The sequence below is a fragment of the Zophobas morio genome, unplaced genomic scaffold (genome assembly GCF_036711695.1).
Source record: "Zophobas morio isolate AGI-343-1 ecotype UQ-CSIRO unplaced genomic scaffold, CSIRO_AGI_Zmor_V1 ptg000057l, whole genome shotgun sequence".
Classification (NCBI taxonomy): domain Eukaryota; kingdom Metazoa; phylum Arthropoda; class Insecta; order Coleoptera; family Tenebrionidae; genus Zophobas; species Zophobas morio.
Window position 1 is genome coordinate 1308422 of NW_026972162.1, and position 18203 is coordinate 1326624.

Sequence of the window (18203 nt, forward strand, 5' to 3'; positions counted from 1 at the left end):
TCCTCGAGGTGTCATCCATCAATTAGTGAGTCCATAAAGATTAAAGCGTGCGCTGCAGGTGTCGAATTCGCTCCAAGTCGGAAAAATCGTGGTGTTGACCCCATCCAGCACTCCTCACATGTTTTACAATGGAACTTCCACAAAGGCTTCAAGATTGATCGGGCTCACACCGCTCGCACCCTTTCCCGGTGAACAGCCCCTCGCAGTGCCGCGTTTCCCTGGCAACCGGGGTTTGTGGCCATTTGAGCCCCTTTATCCCGCAGTATTCATCTTCGACAATTGAATGAGTATTCAAGTAGATAATGATATTTGCATGCTGATGATCTCTCTAAGTGGTCGTCTAATCGATGTACCTGCTTCTGGTAATCACGTCGATGACGGTATCGCGTGCAATAAAGCACTTTTAACCCGTGCTGCAAAGAAAAGTACCACGAACGCTGCACAACGCGTTCTCAGTTTGATCAATTATTTTTCGTTTGCAGCTCATCTCGGCGGCTTTGCCTGCCGCCCCACCTGCCCTCCCCACGTGTCGCCGTCCCCGGCCGCTTTCCAATTACCGCTTCTTGTTCGTTTGCGGCGTGCCCTCGATCCACGTCGGCGGCGAACGAGCACACACTCGACATCAAAAACGTCTTGTGTGCGGGATGTGAGGAGCCGGCCGCCGCCGCCCCCCGAATGTGGAGTGATGTCGGGCCGGAGTTTGCGTCGCCGTGGCAACGGTTTCCCTCCAGGTTAAAACCTTATTGGATATGTTGATCGTTTTATTTTATTTTTCCACTTTTTCCCTGCATTTACATTTTCTATCCGGAGCCGCCACCATTTTCCGATGCGCGCCTCGCCTGGATATTGTATCAGATATATAGGGGCCGCACCCCCGCCCCCCACTCAATCAACTATTTTTGCGTCAGATTTCTTTCATATTCCGTGCCGGCACAAATCCGATTTGCTTTTGGAAAATTCTCTGGACGGCGAATTAATGGACGGCCAATTTGAAGCGCTAAAATCTAATAACTTTTTTAAATGTCGGAAGCGTGCGAGCGCGCTCGCGAACGCAATAAAAATATCGGCGAGAAATATTAATAATTAATTTCCAGGGACAAAACGGAGGCGGCGGCGGCGGCGGTCTGAACCGAAATCATCTGCTTAAAGTGGTTTATTATATTAGAGCAAAGTATATTAGGAACAAACAAGGATAACTCGGACAATCACCGAAAAAACACCTGCAAGGAACTTCTACTACTCTGATTTAGTCTACTTTGTGCTGATATATCGTCATCAAGATGGTCAGACTATTTTGAAACACTTTTGTCGAGCGATTTAAACTAGTTTTATGTTTTCCCGACGTTTCATGTCTCCTGCAATACGAAAAAACAAATAATCTTCTAGACTACCGGGCCGATTTTTGTCAAATTTGCAAAACGATGATATGACGTCATCTCCAACTTTTACAATAGTAAAGTTTTTTTGATTTTATAAAATAAATTATTTACATTTATATATTTACGTGTGGTTTATGAATACGTGTTGACTTTTTACCCTGGGCTTCCTGATTTGTGTAAAAAAATCAAAACCTTTTAAGTTTATGGGAAACATAATTTATCCGTTTACAAGCCACCTAAAAACTAATGACGTCATCTTACAATTTTGCCTAATAAAGTGGTACTGAATTTTATTATGAATCCATTTTGAGTTATAAAAAAAAAATAAAAATTGTGTAATAACATTTTGCAATTTAACTTTCAAACTGCAAAACGGGATGCAAACGTTTCATGGCTAGCTAAATACAAGCCAAAAAATAAAAATAAATCGCAAAATTCAAAACAACGAAAAATTAAAAAATCTAAAAATTGAAAAATCGAAAAACTTTAAAATGGAAGAATAGAAAAATTGCAACAATGAAACACCGAAAAGTTTAAGAATTTAATTCGGGAAATCGAAAATCGAAAAAAGGAAAAATTGAGTGACGAAATATCCCAAAATTGAAAACAACGAAAAATTAAAATAACTAAGAATTGGAAAATAGTTTAAAAATTGGAAAACATTGAAAAGAGAAAAATTGCGACCATGAAACATCGAAAAGTTTAATATTTGAAGAAATTGAGAATAAAAAAAATAATAAAAAACTTAAAAATTAAAAAATTAGCTACAAAAAATCGTAAAATTGAAACAAGAACTAACATATCTCAAAAATAAAAATTGAAAAATATCAAATCGAGGAAATGGAATTTGAAAAAAGTGAAAATTTGAAGAATTGAAAATCCAAAAATTGAAAAACTGAAAAATTAAATACATAATTGAAAAATTGAGAAGTCGAAACACTGAGAAATTGAATGATTAAAAATACTAAGATGTAGGTATCATTGAAGCATCGAAAAACTGAACAATAAAAAGATCTAATAATTTTTGAAAAATTGCAAAACAAAATCAAAAATTAAAATTTGAAAAACAAAACATTGCAACGTTGAGTAATTGAAAATTTAATATATATAAAAGTTGAAAAATTGCAAATCGAAAAATTAATTAATCGAGAGATTAAAAATGGAAAAATTAAAATAAACTAAAATGAGGATTTGAGGATTATGGTGTTCTGTGGATTTGACGATTATTATGTTTTGACAATTTGAGGATCAGAGTGTCTTGAGGATTTGAGAATTATTGTGTTCTGACAATTTGAGGTTTATGGTGCTCTGAGGATTTTGAGGATTATGGTGTTCTGAGGATTTGAGGATTATGGTCTTCTGAGGATTTGCGGAATTATTGTGTTCTGACAATTTGAGGTTTATGGTGCTCTCAGGATTTTGAGGATTATGAATTCTGAGGATTTGAGGAATATGGTGTTTTGAGGATTTAAGGATTGTGGTGTTCTGAGAATTTGAGGATTTTGCTGTTCCGAGGATTTGAGGATTATGGGGTTCTGAGAATTTGAGGATTATGATGTTCTGAGGATTTGAGGATTATGGTGTGGTGAGAGTGAGGATTTTGATGTTCCGAGGATTTGAGGATTATGGTGTTCTAAGAATTTGAGGATTATGGTGTTCTGAGGATTTGAGGATTATGGTGTTCTGAGGATTTGAGGATTATGGTGTTCTGAGAATTTGAGGATTTTGATGTTTTGAGGATTTGAGAACTATGGTGTTTTGAGAATTTGAGGATTATTGTATTCTGACAATTTGAGGATTGAGATGAGAAATTGACTAATTAAATAAAAAAAAATAAAAAGATCTAATAATATTTGAAAAATAGAAAAATTGCAAAATCGTAAAATTGAAGAACAAAAAATTGAAAAAAAAAAAGAATTAAAATTTAAAATATTTAGAAATTGAAAAATCGGGAGACTAAAAATCGAAAAGTTAATTACGAGAAATGAACACTTTCCAAAAATAAATTATTATTATTAAATAATCTAAAAATTTAAATCTACAAATTGAAAAATTAAGAAGCGATATAATGAAAAATCAAGAAACTAAAAGTTGAAAAATTGAAAATCGAGAAAATGAAAAATCAAAACCAAGGAATTAAAAATGGAAAAACTGAAAAGTCGAAAGTTTGAAAAACCAAACAATATAACTGAAACTGAAAATCGCAAAATCGTAAAACTGAAGAAACCAAAAAAATTTAAACTAGAAGAACTGGAAAATTCAAAAGTTGAAACATCTAAAAATTTAAAATTGACAACTAGAAAAATTGCAAATCGAAACCGAAAAATTAAAAATTGTGACACAAAAATACATTTGCTTGCTCACTGTAGATACAAACCCTGAAAATATCAATTCATATTCCATTTTTACTTCCCGAATGTAAGCTAAGGAAGTATTGTAATCGAGTCCATCGAGTGACTGGCTACTTTTGTGTCTTTTCGACATTCAATGACCCATTCAATACGAAAATATAAGTTTCTCGTTTCCGTCTGTCTGTAGGATTGCATTGTACTTACTCAAATTCATTCATATACGTGTCCTTGTTAAATGTTGATGACGTCATCAAAAAAATTTTACGTGGAAAAACTCGGCAAAAACCTGTACTTTAACCATCCACTCATATATTAATTTTAGCTAAGAGTTTTTTTTTTTAATAGAGAACAAAACCGAAAACCAATTTTCTTTGTTTTTCGAAAAACGCTTGTAAAAATATCTAAATATAATTTTCGAAATTGTCGAAATATTTTAGTAACATTTAAGAAACTCGTTGCGTGTATCTTGCAAGGCGTAGAAGAACGATTTAAAAAAAAATAAATTAAATCGGTTAAAAAAGCCAAATTTGTTGTCCCCCGAAGACAGTCCGATCCGTTCACGGCCTAGAAAATAGAGCAGATGTGGCCAGATTAGCCCAAAGATTTATTTGCCATCGTTATAAATATTATTGCCTTAGCCGTATGCTGATTTTATGGCCCAAAATGACTCCTGCTATATTTATAAGCCCGATCTTCGATGATTTATATTTCAGTCGCAGTAACGGGCCTTTACAAATGGGCCATTAAATCTAATAGCTTCAGGAACAAGTTAATTAAGCTATCTAGTCGTACAAACTTATGTTTTCTACCATTTTTGGGCATCTTTTGGCTATTCATTGGCTTTTTTCGGCGTCGCTTTTCCAGTTTCGTGTATTGATTAATGGAACGTGGAGAAATGTTCACGTTAACAAGCGGCGTTTCAAATTTGTTCGCTTTTTTATTTATTTTTATTGATTTAAGATGACGGCTCGAAAAAATCTACGCTGAATACGAAATAGTCAAGATAAACAGCTTCATCCGGCACGTCTGTACCGCGCATATTTCAGCTAGCAATGCGTGACTATCTTCAGGTACGTAAAAAGTGGAAAGAAAGGTCTGTTTTAACTTAATTAGAGACATGAGATGTTTTACACAGGAACCAACTAATCTTATTAGATTCCATCAGACAATTATTAGAGTTTTATTTGTAATTAAAATTTTTGTGTGGACGGGAGGAAAACGGCGGCAATTATGGCGGGATTAATCCAATTTTCTGAGCAAGAAAAAACGAAGAGCAAAAACTGCACATACCTCCGTCGGTGCTTTCTTATTTTGATTTATCTTCGAGCCGTGTTGCAATGCAAATGTAATTCATGGGTCGGAGGTTTCTGAGTTTTCCGTCTTCGGACGGTTACTTGGCTGAAAAACCGCTGACTCACGGTGAGTCGGACCCAAAAATCCGATTTATCACACAGCCTAGACGGATGGGTGCAAGTTTCACGTCCCCATTATTACCATATTTTTGGCCAAACAAAACTCAACAGTTAGAGACCGCAAACATGCATAGGTTTTCGGATTCCCATCGCATGTTAAATCGGCCCCGGATTGATTATTCACGCCTGGCCCCTGCATCGGATTAGCGATCATCTCTTTACCTGTGCTTAATTTCTGGAGGAGCTTCCATCTGCGCTGCCGTCTCGACGGCCCCATTCAATTTAGAAAAGTTCTTTGGGTTAAATCCATCATTATATCAGGGCTGAGGGCGAAGATCCGGCTCGCACGCTTCCGAACAATAGACGTCAAGAGGCACGTACAAGACAAGGGCTGCAGGGCTCCAGGGATGTGTAGATTTACCGGCTCTTCCTCTCCGCATGAAATTCAAATAGGGCCGTTTTCGGTCGATCTCGGATCGAATCCTCGGCGGGTCGCTTTCTTGGCGATTTCGGTGCAGACTTGAAATTGAACTGGCCGAAAAGCAGGGTTTTCGGATTTTACTGGCAAGTCATTGTCATATTTTGTATGTTATTATGAGGGGGTTATTTTTGTTTGGACAAGAAATTCACTGTAATTTTTGTAAACTGAGTTCGATTTTTGAAAACGAACAACTGGAATTTTGACGCGTCAAAATTATGTATTTTTGATTCGGTTTCGTAACTTTGTAACTCGTCTGATTAGTCAAGTAAAGTCAGGTCAGATTAAGTCAGGCCAGTTCAGATCAGCCTAGACCAAGTCAGGTCAGCAAGGTTTGATCAGGTCGAGTCAAATCAGGTCAAGTCGAGTCAGACAAAGTTAACCGTTCTCAGGTTAGTCCAGGGCAGGCCAGGTCAAATCGCGTCAGTTGAGATAAGTCAGGTTACATCAGGTCAGGTCATGTCAGGTCAAGTCCAGTTAAGTCATGTTTTTTGTTATACTAGTTGCTATAAAATTTATTTCTTATTTCATGAACCTGACCTGACTAGACCTAACGTGACCTGAACTATCTTGACTTCTCTATTGTCTCAAAAAAATCAATTTTAAACATTTCTGTTGATATATAAAAACTACAAAGTACATTCTTGAAACAATTGTATTTCCTTTTGAATCTACAAAATTTTTATAGCGAGCTATTTTGACGAAGCTGTAAAAACAGCTACATTTCAATCAGCGATTCTGAAAAAACGGTAGGAATTTCCGAAGAAAAGAATCCGAAAATGACTTCTGGATATCGAAATCTACAAGAAAATGTTCTCAACTAATTTTTGTGTATTATTATCGGATAAATTTAAAGGAATCTGGTGTTTTGTTGTCGAATGAACCTGAAAAAATCTTTTGAATTAGTTTGGGGGCCCATGCAGATTTTTTTTGTAAATTATTTAAAACAATTTGGGGGACTTTGGTGTTTTATTTTTGTAAAATTCTGACCTAAGTGATTCTAAGTTAATTTTGGGACCCAGTTTTTTTTTTGAAAAATTTAAAACAATCTTGAGGTTCTAGGTATGGAAAGAATTTGAAAGTGCATTGGAGCCTCGAGCATCTTTTCTTATAATAATTTCAATAAATTTCTTAGAGGATACGTCATTTGCTAAAATCAGTATTATCTTCGCAAGTACTAGCCCCGCCCACCCGCCCTCTCGTCTCTTAGAGGGTATCTCATTTGCAAAAATCACTCTTATCTTAGCAGGTACTAGCCCCGCCCACCCACCCTCTCTTTTCTTGGAAAGTATGTCATTTGCCAAAATCATTCTTATCTTAGCAAAAACTAGCCCCGCCCACCCACCCTCTATTTTCTTAGAGGGTATATTATTTGCCAAAATTAGTCTTATCTCATCAAATACTAACCCCACCCACCCGCCCTCTATTTTTTTGAAGGGTATGTCATTTGTCAAAGTCAGTACTAACCCCGCCTACTCTCATCTTCTCATTCTAACGACTAGTATATAGTACTTCCTAAGATAAGACTGATTTTGGCAAATTCCAGGCCTTCAAAGAAAATAGAGGGTGGGTGGGCGGGGCTAGTACTTGATAATATAAGACTGACTTTGGCAAACGACATACCCTTCAAGAAAATAGGGAGTAGGTGGGCGGGGCCAGTATTTGATGAAATAAGTCTAATTTTGGTAAATGATATACCTTCAAAGAAAATAAAGGGTTACGGGATACGACTGATTTTGGCAAATGATGTACTTTTTAAGAAAATAGGGGGCGGGTGGGCGGGGCTAGTACCTGTTAAGATGAGGCTGATTTTGGCAAATAATATACCCTTCAAGTAAACAGAGGGCGGGTGGGCGGGGTTAGTATTTGATGAGATAAAACTGATTTTGGCACTTTTGACATGTTCTACTATATAGTATATAGATTCTTATAGACTACTTCCCTCAGAATTTTCTGGCGATTTTCTATGACATTGAAAAAAAAAATGTTGGCATTTATGTATGCAATAAGTAGAACTTCAAAAATTTGACTTTCTCTTAAGTCTTCAATGAAATAAAAAAAAATCTCCGTGGACAAGTTCAAGATCCTAAAATTTTTTTATATGTCCGTTTATATACACTTCCCCCCATTTCACAAAAAATGCCAAAATATGGCCAATTTTGAGATATTTTAAAAATTCGAATATGAACCTAGATATTTCGGATGGTAGCCATCGTACGAACTTATAATTTTTTTCTTCACTAAACACTGGATTTCTGCTTGACACTGAATTTTTTCGTAATTTTTGTCTTGCCACTTTTTTTTGTCGTGCTGAATCTAATCTTTTGGAAAAAAAATTGGTCGAAAGTAGTTTCAACAGAACTTCCCTTGTTCCTGAAGTACAATGAAAGATAAAAAATAAACACCCAATCAGGTTTAGGAATTTAACTCGTTACAATGGAAATTTGCAATTTAACACCTTTTCAATTTAACAAGTTTTTACAAGGTTAATAGAGACAAAATCAGTCTTATCTTAGCAAGTACTAGCCCCGCCCACCCGCCCCCTATTTTCTCAGAGGCTATGTTATTTGCCAAAATAAGTCTTATCTTAGCAAGTATTAGCCCCGCCCACCCGCCCCTCATTTTTTCAGAGGATATGTCATTTGCCAAAATAAATCTTATCTTAGCAAATATTAGCCCCGTTCACCCGCCCTCTATTTTCTTAAAAGATATGTCATTAGCGAAAATGCTAGTATTTGTTAAGATAAGACTGATATTGACAAATGACGTACCCCTCAAGGAAATAGAGGGTGGGTGGGCGGGGCTAGTACTTGCTCATATAAGACTGATTTTGGCAAGTGAGATACCCTTCAAGAAAATAGAGGGCGCGTGGGCGGGGCCAGTATTTGATGAGATAAGACTGATTTTGGCAAATGATATACTCTAAAAAAATAAACTGAGGGGGGCCGGGCTAGTACTTGCTAAGATAGAACTGATTTTGGCAAATAACATACCCTTCAAGAAAATAAAGGGCGGGTGGGCGGGGCTAGTATTTGATGAGATAAGACTGATTTTGGCAAATGCCATATCTTTCAAATAAACAGAGGGCGGGTGGGCGGGGCTAGTATTTGATGAGATAAAACTGATTTTGGCACTTTTGACATGTTCTACTATATAGTATATAGATTCTTATAGACTACTTCCCTCAGAATTTTCTGGCGATTTTTTATGACATTGAAAAAAAAAATTTTGGCATTTATGTATGTAATAAGTGGAACTTCAATTTGACTTTCTCTTAAGTCTTCAATGAAATAAAAAAAAATCTCCGTAGACAAGTTCAAGATCCTAAAATTTTTTTATATGTCCGTTTATATACACTTCCCCCCATTTCACAAAAAATGCCAAAATATGGCAAATTTTGAGATATTTTAAAAATTCGAATATGAACCTAGATATTTCGGATAGTAGCCATCGTACGAACTTCTAATTTTTTTCCTCACTAAACACTGGATTTCTGCTTGACACTGAATTTTTTCGTAATTTTTGTCTTGCCACTTTTTTTGTCGTGCTGAATCTAATCTTTTGGAAAAAAAATTGGTCGAAAGTTGCTTCAACAGAACTTCCCTTGCTCCTGAAGTAATGAAAGATAAAAAATGAACACCCAAACAGGTTTAGGAATTTAACTCGTTACAATGGAAATTTGCAATTTAACACCTTTTCAATTTAACAAGTTTTTACAAGGTTAATAGAGACAAAATCAGTCTTATCTTAGCAAGTACTAGCCCCGCCCACCCGCCCCCTATTTTCTCAGAGGCTATGTTATTTGCCAAAATAAGTCTTATCTTAGCAAGTATTAGTAACGCCCACCCGCCCCCTATTTTTTCAGAGGGTATGTTATTTGCCAAACTAAGTCTTATCTTAGCAAGTATTAGCCCCGCCCACCCGCCCCTCATTTTTTCAGAGGATATGTCATTTGCCAAAATAAATCTTATCTTAGCAAATACTAGCCCCGTTCACCCGCCCTCTATTTTCTTAAAAGATTAGCGAAAATGCTAGTATTTGTTAAGATAAGACTGCTATTGACAATTGACGTTCCTCTTTAAGAAAATAGAGGGTAGGTGGGCGGGGCTAGTACCTGTTAAGATAAGGCTGATTTTGGCAAATAACATACCCTTCAAGTAAACAGAGGGCGGGTGGGCGGGATTAGTATTTGATGAGATAAGACTGATTTTGGCAAATGCCATATCTTTCAAATAAACAGAGGGCGGGTGGGCGGGGCTAGTATTTGATGAGATAAGAGTGATTTTGGCAAATTAAATACCTTCCAAGAAAATAGAGGGTGCGTGGGCGGGGCTAGTACTTGCTAATATCAGACTGACTTTGGCAAATAATATACCTTCCAAGAAAATAGAGGGCGGGTGGGCGGGGCTAGTATTTGATAAGATAAGAGTGATTTTGGCACTTTTGACATTTTCTATTATATAATATATAGATTCTTATAAGCTACGTATTTTTTCTCGAAACGTTGTACACTGAAAAAGTTTAGAAAAAATATTCCCAAGTTTTTTATACCGTGCAAGAGTATTTTTCAAAGTGTTAATTTTGATTTTTTTCTTATGTAAACTTTAAGTACGAAAGAAGTGGTCTCCCATTTCCGTCTGTCTGTCTGTCGGTGTGCCTCGATTTTTACTAGACAAATAATCTCCGAAACGACTGTAAATCGAAATTTGGCTAATCGTCTCCACCAAGAATGTGATGATGTCACTTCAATATTATACTTAGAAAATGGCTTTTAAATTGTATAAAGTAACATAGTCCTACACTTATAGTTTATGAATCCATGTTGAGTTTTTACCCGAAACATCCAGACTTTTGGAGAAAAAAATTAAAATGTTTTGAAATCTTCCGGACCTTGAAAATATCTCTGATTATCCCTGAAAAAATTGATTCTAGTTCACTTTCTTATAACTTTACATACATATTAACTTATAGGGGTTCTCATAAAAAAATAAAATTCGCAAAATCACATTTAATAATTTTTCGAAAAAGCTGGATATGTTTTTATTGTACTTGAGGAGCGAGGGAAGGTCAGTCGAAAATAAAAAAATAATAAAGTATGAGTGGGATGTCTACATAGAACTTAGCTAGCGATCATGGAAGCTTTAGTTCTATACGGAAAAATCATTATTATTTTAAACAACACAGATGTGTCAGACATAGGAAATCTGATGATTTTCAGCATATTTTAAAAACTATGAAAAACTGTGTACATGGTTTTTAATTTCACAAGTCTACCTTGGTCCGATTCTCTAAAATGTAGTAGCGATACTAAAGTTTTGGTGCTGAAAAAGTAAAGATATTAAAAAAAAATTCAATCTGTTCTTTAAATAAACTATACTTTTATTTTTGATAAAAATATAGTGGATTTATGATAAATAAGTTAAAAGTGGTAGGAGTAATAAATTAATCAACAATAATTATTATAAATAGAACTATTTTCGTGTCTGCTTCCCCACCATCACCAAGTTTTATTTTTTTTTTTTAATTTGAAGCCTCGTTGTGAAAAATCCGATGGATAAAAATGGAGTCCCTATTTGGTTTCAGCACCCAAAAAATACATGAGAATCAGGTATTAAACCGAACAGAAGAACGAAATTCCATCTGTTCCCAAATTGTGTGACTTTTTGGGTAAACTGAATGTTTCGCACTAACCATTTTATCAACCCCTAAATCCCAAAATGAGGCAAGAAAGGTAATTTTTTAGTTTCAAAATTATTTTCGCTCCTTAAATTACTTACGACAGTCTGGAAAATAAAAATCAAATGATTGTAACTTGTAAAAAATGCGGCAAATAAACGCGTAGAAGGCTTAACTATTGTTTATTTAATTTTACTAAAAAACAAAAAAAAACTTTATGTCAAAACAGTCAAATGTTTTCCATTAATTGAAAAATATTTTGGCCTGACCTAACCTGACCTAACCTGATATGTTGTACTCCTTAAAACGGTTGTATTCTGTGAAACAAAAATTAATAATTAATAATAAATTGTAGAAACAAAATTGGTCGGACGAAGCCACGAACGATAATTTAGATTTTAGAGAGTACATTATTCTCTAAATCATAATTGCCATCTCCTATCAAAGCCCGATACTTCTTATTTGTCTTCACCACCCTCTCGCCACAAACCGAGTATTTACGCGTCGCATTTCAATCAAAGCCCACAATAATCGAAACCTAGATGATCAATTATCTAATCATTCCTCGTCAAAATCGCTCTCCTTCCTCCCCGCCCACCTCCCCGTCCGAAAACCCCCATTGTTGCATTTAATAAAACTGAAAGCCCGCCGAAGTAATAACTACAAATTGCTGTGTGTAGCTGGAAAGAGAGCGCCATCTTCCTCCTCATATCCAAGAAAATAAAGCGCCGCCAGTCATGAATACATTTCAGCGACATTGTGCGAAATTCGCGAATATTAATGCGACATCGCGTTTGAAGTAGTGGAACACAACACACAAAAAGAATGTGTAGTCCTTGAGGATCCAAGATGGCTGACGAGGACACTCGGGAGAAAAGCTCGCGACAAGAGGAATGAGTGCAATAAAACGTGTGCGATACGAGAGGTACGCCAGAAATATGAGATAAGAACCGAGGAGGAATGAGAAACTGCCGACGAGATATTGCCGGAACGAATGGAGACGCAGCACATATACATGGAACGGTTTTTTTAGCTCCTAGCGAGCTTTTTTGATTACTTCCTTCGGTGAGTGTCTTTATCTGACTAAGTGTCGTCTTTAACGGTACGGTGGAGATCGTTTTCGAATCGGAGCTTTGGGGGGGAGGGGGTGGCCTTGTTTCGTACCCGCAGATGTATATAACGTTCAAGGTATTTTTAAACACAAATTTTTTTTTTGAAAAATTAATATCCGTCTGTGTTCTACGCAAGCAAACGCTCTCCGAATACATTAAGCATTACTGCATTAGTAGCAAATGCACTATTAAATGAGTCTCGTGGTAATGGCATATGGGAAGTAATAATCCTCTAGAATTGCATGCCGGAAAGGCAAGATTAATTTCAGTTAGCAAATAGGAGCATTAATTCTTAATTAATAAAAGGATACAAGCTTGAAAATAATTTTAATGCTTAGCCAATGACACGTTGCTTAAGCAGGTAGCGCAACATTAATTCAGAAAATTTATTGTTAATAAATTTCAGAAACTCGTTTCGGATTTGTGGTGTGCAGCACATTAAATATATAACGCGCCAAAGTGCTTCTTCCTTTTTGAGTTTGATTTAAATGAGAGAGACGGTTGCTAACAGTCGAATTTGATCTCGAAGAGCTCCGAACATTAAATTATCATAGTCATCCACACACGTTCGTGCCACAATAATTAAATTTTAAGCACTAAAATTGTTTTTATTGTTGTTCGCAGTTCGAAATATTAATTTTATTTGTTTAATGCGGTTACGTATCGGACATGGTTTAAAGTCAGACAATGGTCGTTTTATACAGAACAATAATCTTTTTATTACGGAATGCATTACCAGATATTTAATTGCACGTTAATGTGTCAGTTATAACGAAGTTGTTATTTATGGCCAAAATAAATTGAGCTGTATAATAACGGTACGACTTTTACAAGATGCATTACATTCGAAAAATTTAAAAATAAATATTTTTTTAAATATTGGTGCTATTTATGTGTGTTTTTTTTTAATTTTGGATGTAAATTCAAAAATTATATTCAGTTCGGATTCGCCTACTACAAGCCATTATTTAAATCCAGTTTTAATAATTAACTAATATTTTAATTTAATTTGGTAATTATGAACTCTCAAATAAGTTGATTTATTTTAATTTGTTATGATCACAGGATTCGCCCCTGTTTGGTTTTATATTAATACGGCTGCTATTTTTTTATTATTAAATTTCCTCGACACAAAAGCCCTGTTTTAATATTTATGAATATCCTGCATCCAGTAATGAATAAATACCAAATGTTTAATAAAAAATTAACTTGGGTCTATTTCCGGGGAAATCGGAAGACCAAAAAATTTTAAAATGGAAATTCTGACGTTCTAACAACGACAAATTAAATTTATAATATTTCGAAATAATTTCAGCATTTATTGGCAAAGTTTCCTTTATATCGAAAGATTTTTTATGTATGCTCCTTTCAACTAATGCATAATCAGGTGTGTAAAATATGAAAATAAATTATACCGAACTTCCACATCATGCCTCATTTAATCGTTTTGTTTACACCGTTGCCATGGAAACCGCGCGTCTAATCGTTGCATTCAGAAGGAATCGGGTCCTGCTCGAACAACTCAGTCGCGGGACTACATTTTGATTTTAAATAAAAATAATGAATTCAGTTGAATATTTAATAAAAAATTGTCTTTTGTCTTACGACGGTAAAATTAAAAAAAAAAAAATTTAGGGAAGAAAGTCCCTATTTATTAATTACTAAAGATATAAGGAGAATAAAAAAAAACTAAATGACATACTAAATACTATTTGCTTTATTTTGAAAAACTGTGATATAAATTCTGGAAAATAATAACATTAATTTATTTATAAACAGGTAAAATCCGTGGCCTTGTATCTTTGGAACGGATATAGATATTAAAATTCTGTAACAGGCGTTGTTTTTAGTTTGAAGGAAGAAATTTAATTTAGTATGATTTTTAAATTGCAACATACACATTATTCAACGAATTTTGGTAAATCATTGTAATAATGTGAAACAATTAAATTTGAAAGCTAAAAACAATGGTTATTACAGAATTTCAATATATTTATCCGTCTCAAGATATTGGACCATGGAGTATTAGTGACCATGTAGATATATTAAGATCAATTTTCTTGCATTACAATAAATCACAGATCTCGAAATGCGAAAAATGTCGCTGTAGCAATTTTTACTTTTAAGATAAGGAAGTATTGTAATAATTATTGTCAAACGCTAACCAAAATTTGTCCGATCATCCCCACCAAGAATAGAATGACTTCATCTCGAAAATTTACAATAGTAAACACTTATGGTTTTTGAATCCGTATGAGTTTTTACCTTCATCTAACTTAAAAAAAAAAATCAAAATGTTGGAACAATTATGTTTTGTCATTTTTTCTTAATATGTACGTAGTTTTCTATTCACGACAAGAAACTGAAAACTTGTTTACAATGGCAAATTTGTACAGAAATGTGAAGAATAAAATTTACCATTTCGAATATGTTTTGAGTCTTTTGTTATGAAGAATATGTACATTAAGAAGAAAATAAAAAGAAAAATTATAAGCCCCGCCCACCCACCCTGTCTCAATTGGGACGATTTTTCTTTGTTCGTCGTAAGCAAGGGGGGCGGAGCTTAATTGCAAAATCCTTATTTTTCTAAGAGAAACGCCAAGAAAGCCAAAAGATAAGCCCAACCCATGTCTCCATGTCAACTGTGACGAATTTTTCATTTGTTGTCAGAGCCAAACATTCATGTACCACTTTAAACATGTTTTAAGTTTCTTGTTGTGAAATGAATGTGTATTAAGAAAAAAACAAAATGGAAGCCCCGCCCACCCACCCCTGTCTCAATTGTGGTGATTTTTTTATTCGCCGTGAGTTTATTTCTTAACAAAAAATTACCATGTGAGACGTATTTTTTTAGATATTGGTGCTAATTTTTTTTTAATGAAGCCTTTTGTAGTTTTTTTTATTTTGGATGCAAATTAAAATATTATATTCAGTTCGGATTCGCCTACTACAAGCCATTATTTAAATCGAGTTTAATAATTAACTAATATTTTAATTTAATTTGGTAATTATCAACTCTCAAATAAGTTGATTTATTTTAATTTGTTATGATCACAGGATTCGCCCCTGTTTGGTTTTATGTTAACACGGCTGCTATTTTTTTTTTATTAAATTTCCTTGACACAAAAGCCCTGCTTTAATATTTATGAATATCCTGCATCCAGTAATGAATAAATACCAAATGTTTAATAAAAAATTAACTTGGGTCTATTTCCGGCGAAATCGGTAGACCAAAAAATTTTAAAATGGAAACTCTGACGTTCTAACAACGACAAATTAAATTTATAATATTTCGAAATAATTTCAGCATTTATTGGCAAAGTTTCCTTTATATCGAAAGATTTTTTATGTATGCTCCTTTCAACTAATGCATAATCAGGTGTGTAAAATATGAAAATAAATTATACCGAACTTCCACATCATGCCTCATTTAATCGTTTTGTTTACACCGTTGCCATGGAAACCGCGCGTCTAATCGTTGCATTCAGAAGGAATCGGGTCCTGCTCGAACAACTCAGTCGCGGGACTACATTTTGATTTTAAATAAAAATAATGAATTCAGTTGAATATTTAATAAAAAATTGTCTTTTGTCATACGACGGTAAAATTTTAATGAAAAATTTAGGGAAGAAAGTCCCTATTTATTAATTACTAAAGATATGTGGACAAGTACTTTTTTACTTTTCTTGTATGTATTTTTGTATTATTTCATGTAACTCATCAGTCAAATTGTGACCCCCCATTTCAAAAGGTCACGAGCCGCCATTGAATGATAGTATAGTTTATAAAAAAAAAGGATTTAAAATAATTAGATCAAAATATTAAATTTATATAAAAATTTAATACACAAAATTAATTCTTCAAAAATATTCTGATGTACCTACAGTGAAAAACTATTCTTTGATTAGACTTTTTTTGGTAAAGCTCGCAAGCTATCACAAAATTTTAAATTTGAGTGTTGTTTATGTTTATATCGAAGCAATAAAAAACATGATCAAAGGCAGCCGTTGGATTTTGAAAGAGTGTCTTTGATCGTTACATTTTCCACTGAAACTTCCAAATTAACGGTAATTTGACAAGGTGAAAATTCTGTCAAAGACAAATTTTCAATAATCCATGGTTGTCTTTGATCGGGTTTGTTATTGCTCTGTCGCTGTATTTACTTCACAATGATGAAAATTATAAAGTGACATTGATTCCTAGGTTAACATGATGCCAATACAGAATATGTGTAATAATATTTGTGCTTCTGAAAATATAAGTATTAAATTTTGTAATAATAAATATGTACAAATATTTCTATTAAAAAAATAAATATATATTTTTGCACTAGGAAAATCTGCAGGTGGTCCTAATACTAGGGGACAGTTGCGCGCAGTGGTTAGAAAAATTTGCATATAATTTTAAGGATTAATACCATAAACAGTTGTTACCTGTTGTAGTAGTTTACGTAGGTGTTAATCGTACTAAAATAAGCAAGTAGGTACTTAGTTGAGAAATTACTTATTTTTTTTTAAATCTATAAGAAAATTTTTTTAAAACTATAAACTAACCGCGGCTCACAAGTGACCAACATCCTATGAACTGAGCTGAGTCGATATGGACCTGACATGACTTGACCTGGCCTGGTATGACTTGACCCCAAAAGATTGGCTAAAATTCTTCTTTTTTGTTACGTATTTTTAAACGTTTCAAGGATTTTTCAATTTCATTAATAGACACACTAAAATATCGTAAGGAGAATAAAAAGAAACTAAATTACATACTAAATACTATTTGCTTTATTTTGAAAAACTGGGATATAAATTCTCGAAAATAATAACATTAATTTACTTATATACAGGTAAAATCCGTGGCCTTATATCTTTGGAACGGATATAGATATTAAAATTCTGTAACAGCCGTTGTTTTTAGTTTGAAGGAAGAAGTTTAATTTAGTATGATTTTTAAATTACAACATACACATTATCCAACGAATTTTGGTAAATCATTGTAATAATGTGAAACAATTAAATTTGAAAGCTAAAAACAATGGTTATTACAGAATTTCAATATATTTATCCGTCTCAAGATATTGGACCATGGAGTATTAGTGACCCTGTAGATATATTAAGATCAATTTTATTGCATTACAATAAATCACAGATCTCGAAATGCGAAAAATGTCGCTGTAGCAATTTTTACTTTTAAGCTAAGGAAGTATTGTAATAATTATTGTCAAACGCTAACCAAAATTTGTCCGATCATCCCCACCAAGAATGGAATGACGTCATCTCGAAAATTTACAATAGTAAACACTTATGGTTTTTGAATCCGTATGAGTTTTTACCTTCATCTAACTTAAAAAAAAAAATCAAAATGTTGGAACATTTATGTTTTGTCATTTTTTCTTAATATGTACGTAGTTTTCTATTCACGACAAGAAACTGAAAACTTGTTTACAATGGCAAATTTGTACAGAAATGTGAAGAATAAAATTTACCATTTCGAATATGTTTTTAGTCTTTTGTTATGAAGAATATGTACATTAAGAAGAAAATAAAAAGAAAAATTATAAGCCCCGCCCACCCACCCTGTCTCAATTGGGACGATTTTTCTTTGTTCGTCGTGAGCAAGGGGGGCGGAGCTTAATTGCAAAATCCTTATTTTTCTAAGAGAAACGCCAAGAAAGCCAAAAGATAAGCCCCACCCATGTCTCGATGTCAACTGTGACGAATTTTTCATTTGTTGTCAGAGCGAAACATTCATGTACCACTTTAAACATGTTTTGAGTTTCTTGTTGTGAAATGTATGTG

General features: G+C 34.1%; 1 long non-coding RNA gene across 1 annotated transcript in view; it reads left to right on the forward strand.

The window, feature by feature from the left end:
* The first annotated feature begins 501 nt into the window (after positions 1-501).
* LOC135143019 (uncharacterized) overlaps positions 502-18203 on the forward strand; it is a 126696-nt gene continuing 108994 nt past the window's right edge. Inside the window, exon 1 of the long non-coding RNA XR_010282661.1 lies at positions 502-731. This is a non-coding gene — a long non-coding RNA (uncharacterized LOC135143019). The remainder of the gene's footprint in view (positions 732-18203) is intronic.